Source organism: Anomaloglossus baeobatrachus, chromosome 2 (genome assembly GCF_048569485.1).
Source record: "Anomaloglossus baeobatrachus isolate aAnoBae1 chromosome 2, aAnoBae1.hap1, whole genome shotgun sequence".
NCBI classification, from domain to species: Eukaryota; Metazoa; Chordata; class Amphibia; order Anura; family Aromobatidae; genus Anomaloglossus; species Anomaloglossus baeobatrachus.
The window spans coordinates 758,341,721-758,354,312 of record NC_134354.1 but is presented as its reverse complement, the minus strand read 5'-3'; positions in this window follow the sequence as shown (position 1 = coordinate 758,354,312).

Sequence of the window (12,592 nt, the reverse complement as noted above, 5' to 3'; positions counted from 1 at the left end):
AAGGGGGTCACGGTCCTAGTTCTGCCATCATGTCTCCCATTTTTCCTTCCCGTTCCATGGAATTGAATAGAGTGCTATGACCCAGTGGTGTGGCTGAGGTTAGAAACCAGGGGCTTGCGCCCACCGGATCTTTTGCTCACTCTGATCCACTGGCGGACACAGACAGATGAGAGCCCCTGCACAAGAACTGTATATGGGCCAATAGTTCATCATATAACAACTTTCCCACCTGCTTTGGAGGCATGGGCCCCTGCCGTCCTGGGCCTCTGTACGGTACAGCTGCATGAAATGTCCGCCCCTGCTTATACCGTGTGGCACTGTCCGCTATAGAGACCTTTCCATTTGGCTCAAGACACCCTTGGAGTGAAAGAACTTGGGCTTTTTCCAGCTGCCCGATAGGTAGTGAATAGAGCGGCAGTTGGGCATGTGCGCTACATAAAAGTGTCCCGTTCGGTTGATGAGTGCCGGTCCCAGCGATGACACCTCCATCGGATCTAAGGATAGGTGACAACTTATTTTCATTTGACGACTCCTTTAAAGTTTTGTTTTTTTTCAATGTTTTTATAACCATTTTTTTTTTACTTATTAGGCTGTGTTGCTGTTTTCATAAATCAGTGTTTTATCAGCAGGTTTTTCCTATGTAATCTGAGAGCAGTATGATGTAGGGGCTGAGACTCTGATTCCAGAAATGTGTCACTTCTATAAATAGGTTGGATGTTGCTGTTTTCATAAATCAGTGTTTTATCAGCAGGTTTTTCCTATGTAATCTGAGAGCAGTATGATGTAGGGGCTGAGACCGATTCCAGCAATGTGTCACTTATTAGGCTGCGTATTGCTGTTTTCATAAATCAGTGTCTTATCAGCAGGTTTTTCCTATGTAATCTGAGAGCAGTATGATGTAGGGACTGAGACTCTGATTCCAGCGATGTGTCACTTATTAGGCTGTGTATTGCTGTTTTCAGAAAATCAGTGTTTTATCAGCTGTTTTTCTTTCTATGTAATGTGAGAGCAGTATGATGTAGGGGCTGAGACCCTGATTCCAGCAATGTGTCACTTATTAGGCTGTGTGTTGCTGATTTCATAAAATCAGTGTTTTATCAACAATGCTATGCAATCTGAGAACAGTATGATGAAGGGGCTGAGACCCTGATTCAAGTGATGTGTCACTTATTAGGCTGTTTGTTGCTGTTTTAATAAAATCAGTGTTTTATCAGCAGGTTTTTGCTATGCAATTTGAGAGCAGTATGATGTAGGGGCTGAGACTGATTCCAGCGATGTGTCACTTATTTTTAGTAGGTTGGGTATTGCGGTTTCAATATAATCAGTGTTTTATCTGCAGGAGATTATCACTATAGGACTACACCACTGATTGGCTTCTCTTTGCGTATACTGTGCATAGGTTTAAAGTTGCCAATCAGTGGTAAGGGCGGGGTTACACATGGAAAATCAGCTCAAAGCAAAAGTACCATAACCAAAGTGGTGGAGCTGAGGTTCAGTGGTTAGCACTGCAGTCTTGCAGGGCTGGGGTACTGGGTTCAAATCTCACCAAGGACACCATCTGCAAGGAGTTTGTATGTTCTCCCTGTGTTTGCATGGGTTTCCTCCGGGTTCTCTGGTTTACTTCCACACTTCAAAGACAAACTGATAGGGAATTTAGATTGCGAGCCCCAATGGGGACAGTATTGCCAATGTACAGTGCCTACAAGTAGTCTTCAACCACCTGCAGATTTAGCAGGTTTGATAAGATGCAAATAAGTTAGAGCCTGCAAACTTCAAACAAGAGCAGGATTTATTAACAGATGCATAAATCTTACAAACCAACAAGTTATGTTGCTCAGTTAAATTTTAATAAATTTTCAACATAAAAGTGTGGGTCAATTATTATTCAACCCCTAGGTTTAATATTTTGTGGAATAACCCTTGTTTGCAATTACAGCTAATAATCGTCTTTTATAAGACCTGATCAGGCCGGCACAGGTCTCTGGAGTTATCTTGGCCCACTCCTCCATGCAGATCTTCTCCAAGTTATCTAGGTTCTTTGGGTGTCTCATGTGGACTTTAATCTTGAGCTCCTTCCACAAGTTTTCAATTGGGTTAAGGTCAGGAGACTGACTAGGCCACTGCAACACCTTGATTTTTTCCCTCTTGAACCAGGCCTTGGTTTTCTTGGCTGTGTGCTTTGGGTCGTTGTCTTGCTGGAAGATGAAATGACGACCCATCTTAAGATCCTTGATGGAGGAGCGGAGGTTCTTGGCCAAAATCTCCAGGTAGGCCGTGCTATCCATCTTCCCATGGATGCGGACCAGGTGGCCAGGCCCCTTGGCTGAGAAACAGCCCCACAGCATGATGCTGCCACCACCATGCTTGACTGTAGGGATGGTATTCTTGGGGTCGTATGCAGTGCCATCCAGTCTCCAAACGTCATGTGTGTGGTTGGCACCAAAGATCTCGATCTTGGTCTCATCAGACCAGAGAACCTTGAACCAGTCTGTCTCAGAGTCCTCCAAGTGATCATGAGCAAACTGTAGACGAGCCTTGACATGACGCTTTGAAAGTAAAGGTACCTTACGGGCTCGTCTGGAACGGAGACCATTGCGGTGGAGTACGTTACTTATGGTATTGACTGAACCAATGTCCCCACTGCAATGAGATCTTCCCGGAGCTCCTTCCTTGTTGTCCTTGGGTTAGCCTTGACTCTTCGGACAAGCCTGGCCTCGGCACGGGAGGAAACTTTCAAAGGCTGTCCAGGCTGTGGAAGGCTAACAGTAGTTCCATAAGCCTTCCACTTCCGGATGATGCTCCCAACAGTGGTGACAGGTAGGCCCAACTCCTTGGAAAGGGTTTTGTACCCCTTGCCAGCCTTGTGACCCTCCACGATCTTGTCTCTGATGGCCTTGGAATGCTCCTTTGTCTTTCCCATGTTGACCATGTATGAGTGCTGTTCCCAAGTTTGGGGAGGGTCTTAATTAGTCAGAAAAGGCTGGAAAAAGAGATAATTAATCCAAACATGTGAAGCTCATTGTTCTTTGTGCCTGAAATACTTCTTAATACTTTAGAGGAACCAAACAGAATTCTGGTGGTTTGAGGGGTTGAATAATAAATGACCCTCTGAATAAACTTTTCTCAATTTTAAAAAAAAAAGAAAAAAAGAAATAACATTCTTTTTTGCTGCATTTCACACTTCCAGGCTGATCTACAGTCCAAATGTCACAATGCCAAGTTAATTCCGAATGTGTAAACCTGCTAAATCTGCAGGGGGTTGAATACTACTTGTAGGCACTGTATGTAAAGCGCTATGGAATTAATAGGGCTATATAAGTGAATAAATTATTATTATTAAGTGAAAAATGTATCAAACATCGTGCAACGCTTTTATAAATTTGCTGAAAATAACAGCATTGCAACCTCAAAAATTGCTCTCATCAGTTTCACTGGAAATCGGCTGATCGCTTCCTTTTTAGGGGTCAGTGATGATCTCAATATCTAGATCCACACTAAGTGCAACTTCTGATACTTCTCTATGATTTGTCCAAAGTGTAACTATATGGTCAGTTTAATAGGAAGACATTGAGGTGCTTGATGTTTCTTTGTATTTTAGGTAGAGTTGAGCACATTCTGGACCTTTAGACATCGGCTTTATTGTTGTATTTGTAGCACAGTACAGTATTATATACATGTCCACGTCTTGTGATTTGGTATGTGCATTGAGATGAGACCCCTGGTACCGCCGTCCTGCCTCTGATGATTACATTGTGCTTATTTTCACCGCTTCGGACTCTTTCCGTAGAATTTTCCAGTTATTTGCATGTCTCTGTGCACGGGTAACTGGTAGGATTTTTTTTCCTGCTGGTAAAATATGTACGTTGGCCGCCTGTTTATTGTGTGTGTCTGATGGATGGTCCGGCTTTGGCTGTGTTTGTTATGGAGGGGAATAGATGGAGTGCTGAAGCATGCCGTGTGCCTTTGATATGCGGAGATGAACCTCTGTGATTTACTGCCAGGAGCGTGAGTTGATTATAAAAGCCGGCTGATAAAGAGTCAAGGAGACAGCTTTTATGACAGCGATGTATACCGCTCCACAAAGGGGCATGCATCATAAATGAAGGCATAAAGCAAACACGGGCATTAGAAGACATTACATCAATGCGTCCCCGCAGCCCTTCCTTACCCTCACCTGACGGCTGTAGCACGCAGGCTGAGGGCGGCTTTACTAAACTTTCCATCAGCAGCAGGTTTGGATAAGCTCGCATCATAACGTGCTCCTAGCCCTATCTGGTAGGCTGCTTTAAAAAATTCTGGGCACGCCTGCACCTCATAGTACAATCACCTCCTCATCGTAGAGACTTGATGTCCCTGTATCCCAATCATTTATATTATTGGTATACAGGGACATCAAGTCAGTACGATGAGGAGGTGATTGTGAATTAAAGTCACCTTCATTGGGACAAATATAAGTGACAGCTAGTGCAAGAAAACACCCAAAAGGGAAGGGTGTGTCACGGGTGACAATCAGTCCTGTGTAGTCTGGCAATAGAAGGTCACAGCATTTGGCTGCCCAATATAATCCCTGACTTTCTGTTATTCCTGCTGTTAGTACTCAGTGTACTAGGTATCTCCTCTGCTGGGTTTTCATCCTTTCCCTTTAGGACCCAGCCAAGCTCCTCTTCTCTTCACCTGCTAATCATCTGTATTTCCCCTTGGGTTTAAATATTCTCATTTTCTCTGGACTTGTGCTGGTGATATTCAGTTCCTTCACAAGCTCTGGATGCAAGCAGATGGTTTGCACTCATCTGTAGGATTGTTGCTGCTCTCTGCTCAACTTTTTTGTGAGGCATCTGGAGATAAGTTGTTCATGTCTATGCTCCCTGTGTCTTCTTTAGTGTTTAGTGGGGTTGATGAAGAGCTCATCCCATCCGTTCCCTATTTAGAGTCCAGCACTAGGAATAACTAGGGTCAGGTATCCGGCTTGACACATAGGTGCAGAACCTATCTGTCACGCTCCCCGGCACCCCGGCCACGCTCTCCGGCTCCCCTGCCACGCTCCCCGGCTCCCCTGCCTCGCTTCCCGACTCCTCTGCCAGGCGTCCCCCGCTCCACAGCCTCCATGCCCCATCACCTGCGGTCCCCAGGCAGCCTGGTCCCCGCTCCCGGCGCCTGTCGGCAACTCTGCTCCAGCCCGGCTCTCCTGCCTCCTGTTCACCGCTCCCTGCTCTGGCTTCTGGCACCCGGGCCTCGCGCATGCGCATTAGGGCGCGCGCAGTCATTGACCCTCTCTTAAAGGGCCAGTGTCCTCCAACAGAATATTGAAGAATCAGGTACAGGGTATATAGGGAGATCCTTTCCAAGTGGGCGGGGCCTGTTCTTCGTGTTTTGCTAAGCTAGGAGTCAGGTCTCCTTGTGTTTTGTGGTATACTTACCTATCTCTCTCCTAGAGCCGCTCCTGCCTCGCCAACCGGTTCTGACGATACCCGAACCCCGAACGGTGACGGTCTGCCATCCCGTCAAGTTCATACCATCTCCGATCCCTGTGGTGACCCGTCTTCTCGCTCCGTCGGTTCCGGACTCTGCCTGACGTCATCTCGGCCTCCGAACCTGAGCTCCGTCACCCGGACTACCTTCAGTGACTCCGTGGTCCCAGGGACTTCTACACTCCTCTGAACGGACTGTCCTGCTACCTGTAGTGCTCCGGCTACCGGGCACCTTGCCCTCGGTGAGGTGTTCAGCCCAGTGGATCCACCTCCTGGGTCTGCCCGTCCACCTGGCCCTAACAGTAAGAACAGGCCATGGATCCCGCCGAAGCACTAGCGGCCCAGCTGGGCACCCTGCAGCAGGAACTCGTACGACAGCGCGAGACCCAGTCCCGCATGCTGGCCTTCATGTCCTCGGTGGATACTCGCCTGCACACGCTGCAAGCATCTGCCACGTCCCTGGCATCTCAGGTTACTACGGCACAGTCCACGGCCACGGTTCCCGTGGCGGCTACCTCGGAAGCTTCTAAACTCCGCTTGGCCTCTCCACCCCGATATGCCGGAGATCCCAAGACCTGCAGAGGATTCCTAAACCAGTGCTCCCTCCATTTCAAGCTGCTTCCGCACTTGTTTGCCTCCGACCAAGCCAAGGTGGCGTTTGTGATGTCCCATCTAGAGGGTGAGGCACTGGCCTGGATGAACCCCTTGTGGGAGAAGGAGGACCCTGTGACCACTAACATCCAGGACTTCCTGCAGGCATTTAGAAACACCTTTGACGAACCCGGACGTGCCGCCGCATCAGCCTCATCACTCCTCAGGCTACATCAGGGGACCATGACGGTGGGGCAGTATGCCATCCGCTTCCGCACTTTGGCCTCAGAATTGGGGTGGAACAATGAAGCCCTCACCGCCGCCTTCTGGGAAGGACTCTCCAGCCGTATTAAGGACGAGCTGGCAGGCCGCGATGTTCCTTCCACCCTGGATGCCCTGATCGCACTAGCCACCCGCGTGGACCTCAGATTCCAGGAACGATCCAAAGAGGTGTCCCGTAAGAGACGTCCGATACGGCATTCCTCTCCTCCGTAGAAGCCCGCCGTACTTCAGTCAGCGTCGTCTGGTGTCTCTGTCCACGAGCCCATGCAGATTGACCGTTTGCGGCAGTCCGAACAACGCGGAGCAGAACGGCTCGCCAAGGGCCTCTACTTCTACTGCGGAGAGGGCACAGACCTTCTACGCTCCTGTCCAGGGAGGCCGGGAAACTCCAAAGCCTAGGGTTGGTAGGAGAGGCCACCCTAGGTGCTGGGACTCTCTCAGACCCGGTTACGTGGACTGTTCAAGTGACAACGGGAGAGACGCGGTTCACGGCCGAGGCGTACCTCGATTCCGGGGCAGCAGGCAATTTCATCCAGCAGGCCACGGTGGACAAGTACCAGGTGCCTGTTACTCCACTCGACAAACCCCTCGTGATTGCCTCTGTAGATGGGAGACCCCTCTCTGACACCATCTCGTGGATCACCAAGCCGGTGGAACTACGTATCGGTGCCCTGCACACCGAGAACATCGCTCTCTACGTCCTCCCACACATGTCTCATCAAATCCTGCTCGGACTCCCCTGGTTACGGACACACGAACCGTCAGTCAGCTGGTGTACTGGTGAAATCACCCGATGGGGCTCCTCTTGCCACGAGAACTGTCTGAAGACTATACAGCCCATCCGACGACCTCCGGTTCCGGAGTCCCTACCGGGACTGCCCTCGGCCTATTGGTCCTTCGCGGACGTCTTTGATAAAAAGGAGTCAGAGGTACTTCCGCCACATCGTCCTTATGACGCCATCGACCTACTCCCGGGAACCACACCACCTCGAGGACGGATATATCCGCTGTCTCCTGCCGAAACAAGGGCCATGTCTGCCTACATCACGGAGAACCTGGCAAGGGGATTCATTCGGAGATCCTCCTCTCCTGCGGGAGCAGGCTTCTTCTTCGTTAAGAAGAAAGAGGGCGACCTACGCCCATGCATTGACTACCGGGGATTGAACCAAATCACCGTGAAAAATAAATACCCCCTGCCGCTCATCCCCGAATTGTTTGATCGGCTTAGAGGAGCTCGTGTGTTTACCAAGTTGGATCTTCGGGGTGCCTACAACCTGGTCCGCATCCGCTCTGGGGACGAATGGAAGACCGCATTCAATACTCGCGATGGGCACTATGAATACTGTGTGATGCCCTTCGGCCTGTGTAACGCACCAGCAGTCTTTCAGGAATTGGTGAACGACGTGTTCCGGGACCTTCTCTACGTCTGTGTGGTGGTGTATCTTGATGATATCCTGGTCTTCTCTCCGGACCTCCAGACCCACAGAGAGAACGTGCAGTTGGTACTACAAAGACTGAGAATCGCCTGTACGCCAAGTACGAGAAGTGTGTCTTCAAGCAGTCTTCTCTTCCCTTCCTGGGTTACGTAATCTCCGATACCGGTCTGCAGATGGACCCGGAGAAGGTCTCTTCCATTCTCAACTGGCCCCCTCCTTCCGGACTGAAGGCAATCCAACGCTTTCTGGGATTCACAAACTATTACCGTCAGTTCATCCCTCACTTCTCTGCTCTGACTGCACCTCTCTCCGCCTTGACCAAGAAGGGGGCTAATCCAAAGGACTGGTTACCTGCGGCCGACGCCGCGTTTGGTTCCCTGAAACAGGCATTTGCTTCTTCCCCTGTGCTCCACCGTCCTGAGTTAAACCGACAGTTCACTTTGGAGGTGGATGCCTCCTCCTCGGGAGCCGGAGCAGTGCTCATGCAGAAGTCCTCCTCCGGGAAGATGGTTACTTGCGGTTTCTACTCCAAGAGCTTCTGAACGCAACTACACCATCGGTGACCGAGAGCTATTGGCAGTCAAACTGGCTCTGGAGGAATGGCGCTACCTTCTGGAGGGAGCAGTGTACCCCGTGATCATTTACACGGACCACAAGAACCTGGAATACCTGCGGTCCGCTCAGCGACTGAACCCACGGCAAGCCAGGTGGTCCTTGTTCTTTGCCAGGTTCGATTTTCACCTCCATTTTCGACCCGCGGACAAGAATGTACGAGCAGATGCCTTGTCCAGGTCATTCATGCCCATGGAGCAGGAGGAGGAGACATCCCAGCCCATCATCTGCCCTAGTAAAATCATTCCGGTGGCCCCTGTCACCCTGGCCCAGATACCGCCCGGGAAGACCTATGTCTCTGAGACTGACAGGCAAAAAGTGTTGCACTGGGGCCATGCCTCGAAAATAGCCGGCCATGCTGGTTAGAAGAAAACATGGAGTACAATTTTACGTCACTACTGGTGGCCATCCCTTCGCACGGACGTCGCTTCTTTTGTCTCAGCCTGCTCCTCTTGTGCCAGGAACAAGACGCCCAAACACCTGCCATATGGTCGTCTTCTGCCTCTGCCTATACCCTCCGTTCCGTGGCAACACATTGCAATGGACTTTATTACGGACTTGCCCCTGTCCTCCGGACACACAGTCATATGGGTCGTGGTGGATCGGTTCTCCAAAATGGCTCATTTCGTCCCTATGGCTGGACTGCCCTCTGCCCAGGAACTCGCTGACGCTTACATACAGCACATCTTCCGGTTGCATGGCTTTCCATCACACATTGTGTCCGACAGAGGAACTCAGTTTACCTCCCGCTTCTGGAGGGCCCTCTGCAAACATCTGGGAGTGACTCTGGACTTTTCTTTAGCCTACCATCCTCAGTCGAATGGCCAAGTGGAACGAGTCAATCAGATCTTGACCTCCTTCTTACGTCACTACGTTAACGCCCATCACGACGACTGGTCCACGCTTCTTCCTTGGGCTGAATTCTCCCATAACCACCACGTTCAGTGAGTCCTCCTCCAGCTCTCCCTTCCACGTCATTTACGGACTTCAGCCTTCCGTCCCTTTACCTGTATCCTCTTCCTCGGATGTCCCTGCTGCTGATGCTGTAGTCCGTGACTTTACGACAATTTGGGACTCTGTCAAGACGTCCCTTGGACGTGCTTCCCTGCGGATGAAGAGACACGCAGACAAGAGGCGTCTTGATCCTCCGTGTTTCTCTCCAGGAGATCTGGTCTGGCTTGCTTCCAAGTACGTCCGATTGAAGCTACCATCATACAAGCTGGGTCCTCGCTACATCGGGCCGTTTAAAGTCCTCAGCAAAATAAATGAGGTCTCCTACAAGCTGCAGCTCCCGGCCACGATGAGGATACCCAACTCCTTCCACGTCTCCCTGCTCAAGCCGGTTGTCCTTGGTCCCTTCTCCGCTGCTGCCAGTTCTGCTCCTCCTCCTATTGCTGATGATGACATCTATGCGGTAAGGGATATCGTGGCCATGAAAACCGTGCTGGGCCGACAGTTCTTCCTGGTGGACTGGGCAGGGTATGGTCCTGAGGATAGGTCCTGGGAACCCCGGGAGAATGTGGGTACTCCCCTGATACGTGCCTTCCTGTCCCGGTTGCAGGGAGGGGGGCGTGGGGGAGGGGGTACTGTCACGCTCCCCGGCCACGCTCTCCGGCTCCCCTGCCTCGCTCTCCGGCTCCCCTGCCTCGCTTCCCGGCTCCCCTGCCACGCTCCCCGGCTCCCCTGCCTCGCTTCCCGGCTCCTCTGCCAGGCGTCCCCCGCTCCACAGCCTCCATGCCCCATCACCTGCGGTCCCCAGGCAGCCTGGTCCCCGCTCCCGGCGCCCGTCGGCAACTCTGCTCCAGCCCGGCTCTCCTGCCTCCTGTTCACCGCTCCCTGCTCTGGCTTCTGGCACCCGGGCCTCGCGCATGCGCATTAGAGCGCGCGCGCGGTCATTGACCCTCTCTTAAAGGGCCAGTGTCCTCCAACAGGATATTGAAGAATCAGGTACAGGGTATATAGGGAGATCCTTTCCAAGTGGGCGGGGCCTGTTCTTCGTGTTTTGCTAAGCTAGGAGTCAGGTCTCCTTGTGTTTTGTGGTATACTTACCTATCTCTCTCCTAGAGCCGCTCCTGCCTCGCTCCTGCCTCGCCAACCGGTTCTGACGATACCCGAACCCCGAACGGTGACGGTCTGCCATCCCGTCAAGTTCATACCATCTCCGATGCCTGTGGTGACCCATCTTCTCGCTCCGTCGGTTCCGGACTCTGCCTGACGTCATCTCGGCCTCCGAACCTGAGCTCCGTCACCCGGACTTTCTTCAGTGACTCTGTGGTCCCAGGGACTTCTACACTCCTCTGAACGGACTGTCCTGCTACCTGTAGTGCTCCGGCTACCGGGCACCTTGCCCTCGGTGAGGTGTTCAGCCCAGTGGATCCACCTCCTGGGTCTGCCCGTCCACCTGGCCCTAACACTATCTAGGGTGGTGAGGAACCCCAGGGACCAGTAGTAGGTTTGATCAAGGGTCATCATCTTTCCGTTCCCTAGACACAGGGTTTCCGTTCCTTTTTGCCATTCGCTTGGTACTCCCCCGTACCTAGTGTGACAGCAAGTGGCATCCACAGACGGCACTGTCTCCTTATTCTTCCTGACTGATTCTTCACTAGTTTTGTCTTCTGCTAGATGATGTCGCTACCTCACATCTGCTGTGTGGGTTCTGACTGCATACAGCAAAGATCAGAGCAGAGCGCTGGAGGAATGAGAGCAAGGGAAATATATACAGTGCCTTGCGAAAGTATTCGGCCCCTTTGAATTTTTCAACCTTTTTTTTCCTTTTCTATATATTTCTTTTATCTTTATGTTTGAAGCCTGAAATGTGGGAAAAGGTTGACAAATTCAAGGGGGGGGTGGGGGGTGAGGGTGAATACTATCGCAAGGCACTATATATATACAGTATACAGTGTATATATATATATATATATATATATATATATATAATTTAAAGTCTGTGAATGTGTGGAAGCACCACACCACACCATTTGGGGAGCTGTGTGGGAACTCACACTGTGTATAGGAAGGCTATGTGAGAACTCATAATGTGTATAGAGGGGTTATGTGAGGTCCAATACTCTATATAAGGAATAATGTCTTGGCTCATACAATACATAGGGGCTATGTGGGGGCTTATACTCTATATAAGGAGCGATGTGTGGGCTCATGCTGTTTATATAGGGGCTTTACGTTGGCTCATACTGTATACTGTGTGTCCACCCATATCCTGTCCACCGCCATTAACTTGAAAACAGCGGCAGCTATAGGCATAGAAGTGGTGTCTAGGTATAGTAAAGTATCCATGCGCTACGCAATGAAACCACCTATAGCGCCACCTGGTGGAAAACAACAGAGTTAGTATTTTTTATCTCGAAAACGGAACGAGATAGAGAAAAAAGTGAATTACAACGTTGTAGGGCATCATCAATTCAATACGAATCGACACCTTGCATACAGAAATGCTATGATTAGAACGTGTAAAACTCACAAGGCTGCGGACGTGAAGCGATACCTCATGGAGACCTTCCTACAAGTCATTGGGTATGGTGGCTGTATGGAGTGGTCTCCACGCTCACCTGACCTGACCCCATTGGACTTCTTTCTGTGAGGTCACATCAAACAGCAGTTGTATGCGTCCCCTCCACCAACATTGCAGGACCTACGACGACGTATCACAGATGCTTGTGCAAACGTGTCACCTACCATATTGCACAACGTGCAGCAAGATACAGTATGCTGTGCAGAGGCCAGATGTGCATTGCAGCTGACGGGGGACACTTTGAGCATCAAAGTTACATGAGCGCCATATGCGTGACCAGCATTCACTGTTTTGGGAGGGTCATGGGTTTCAGATCATAGCATTTCTGTATGCAAGGTGTCGATTCGTATTGAATTGATGATACAATTTTTTAATTCACTTTTTTCTCTATCTCGTTCCGTTTTCGAGATAAAAATGCTAACTCCGTTGTTTTCCACCAGGTGGAGCTATAGGTGGTTTCATTGCGTAGCGCATGGCTACTTTACTATACCTAGACACCACTTCTATGCCTATAGCTGCTGCCGTTCTCAAGTTAATGGCGGTGGACAGGATATGGGTGGACACACTGTATAGAGAAGCTATGTGGGGGCTCATACTGTATGTAGAGGGGCTTTTTCAGGATCGAATTATATAGAGGGGCTTTATGTGGGCTCACACTGTATATAGAGGAAGCT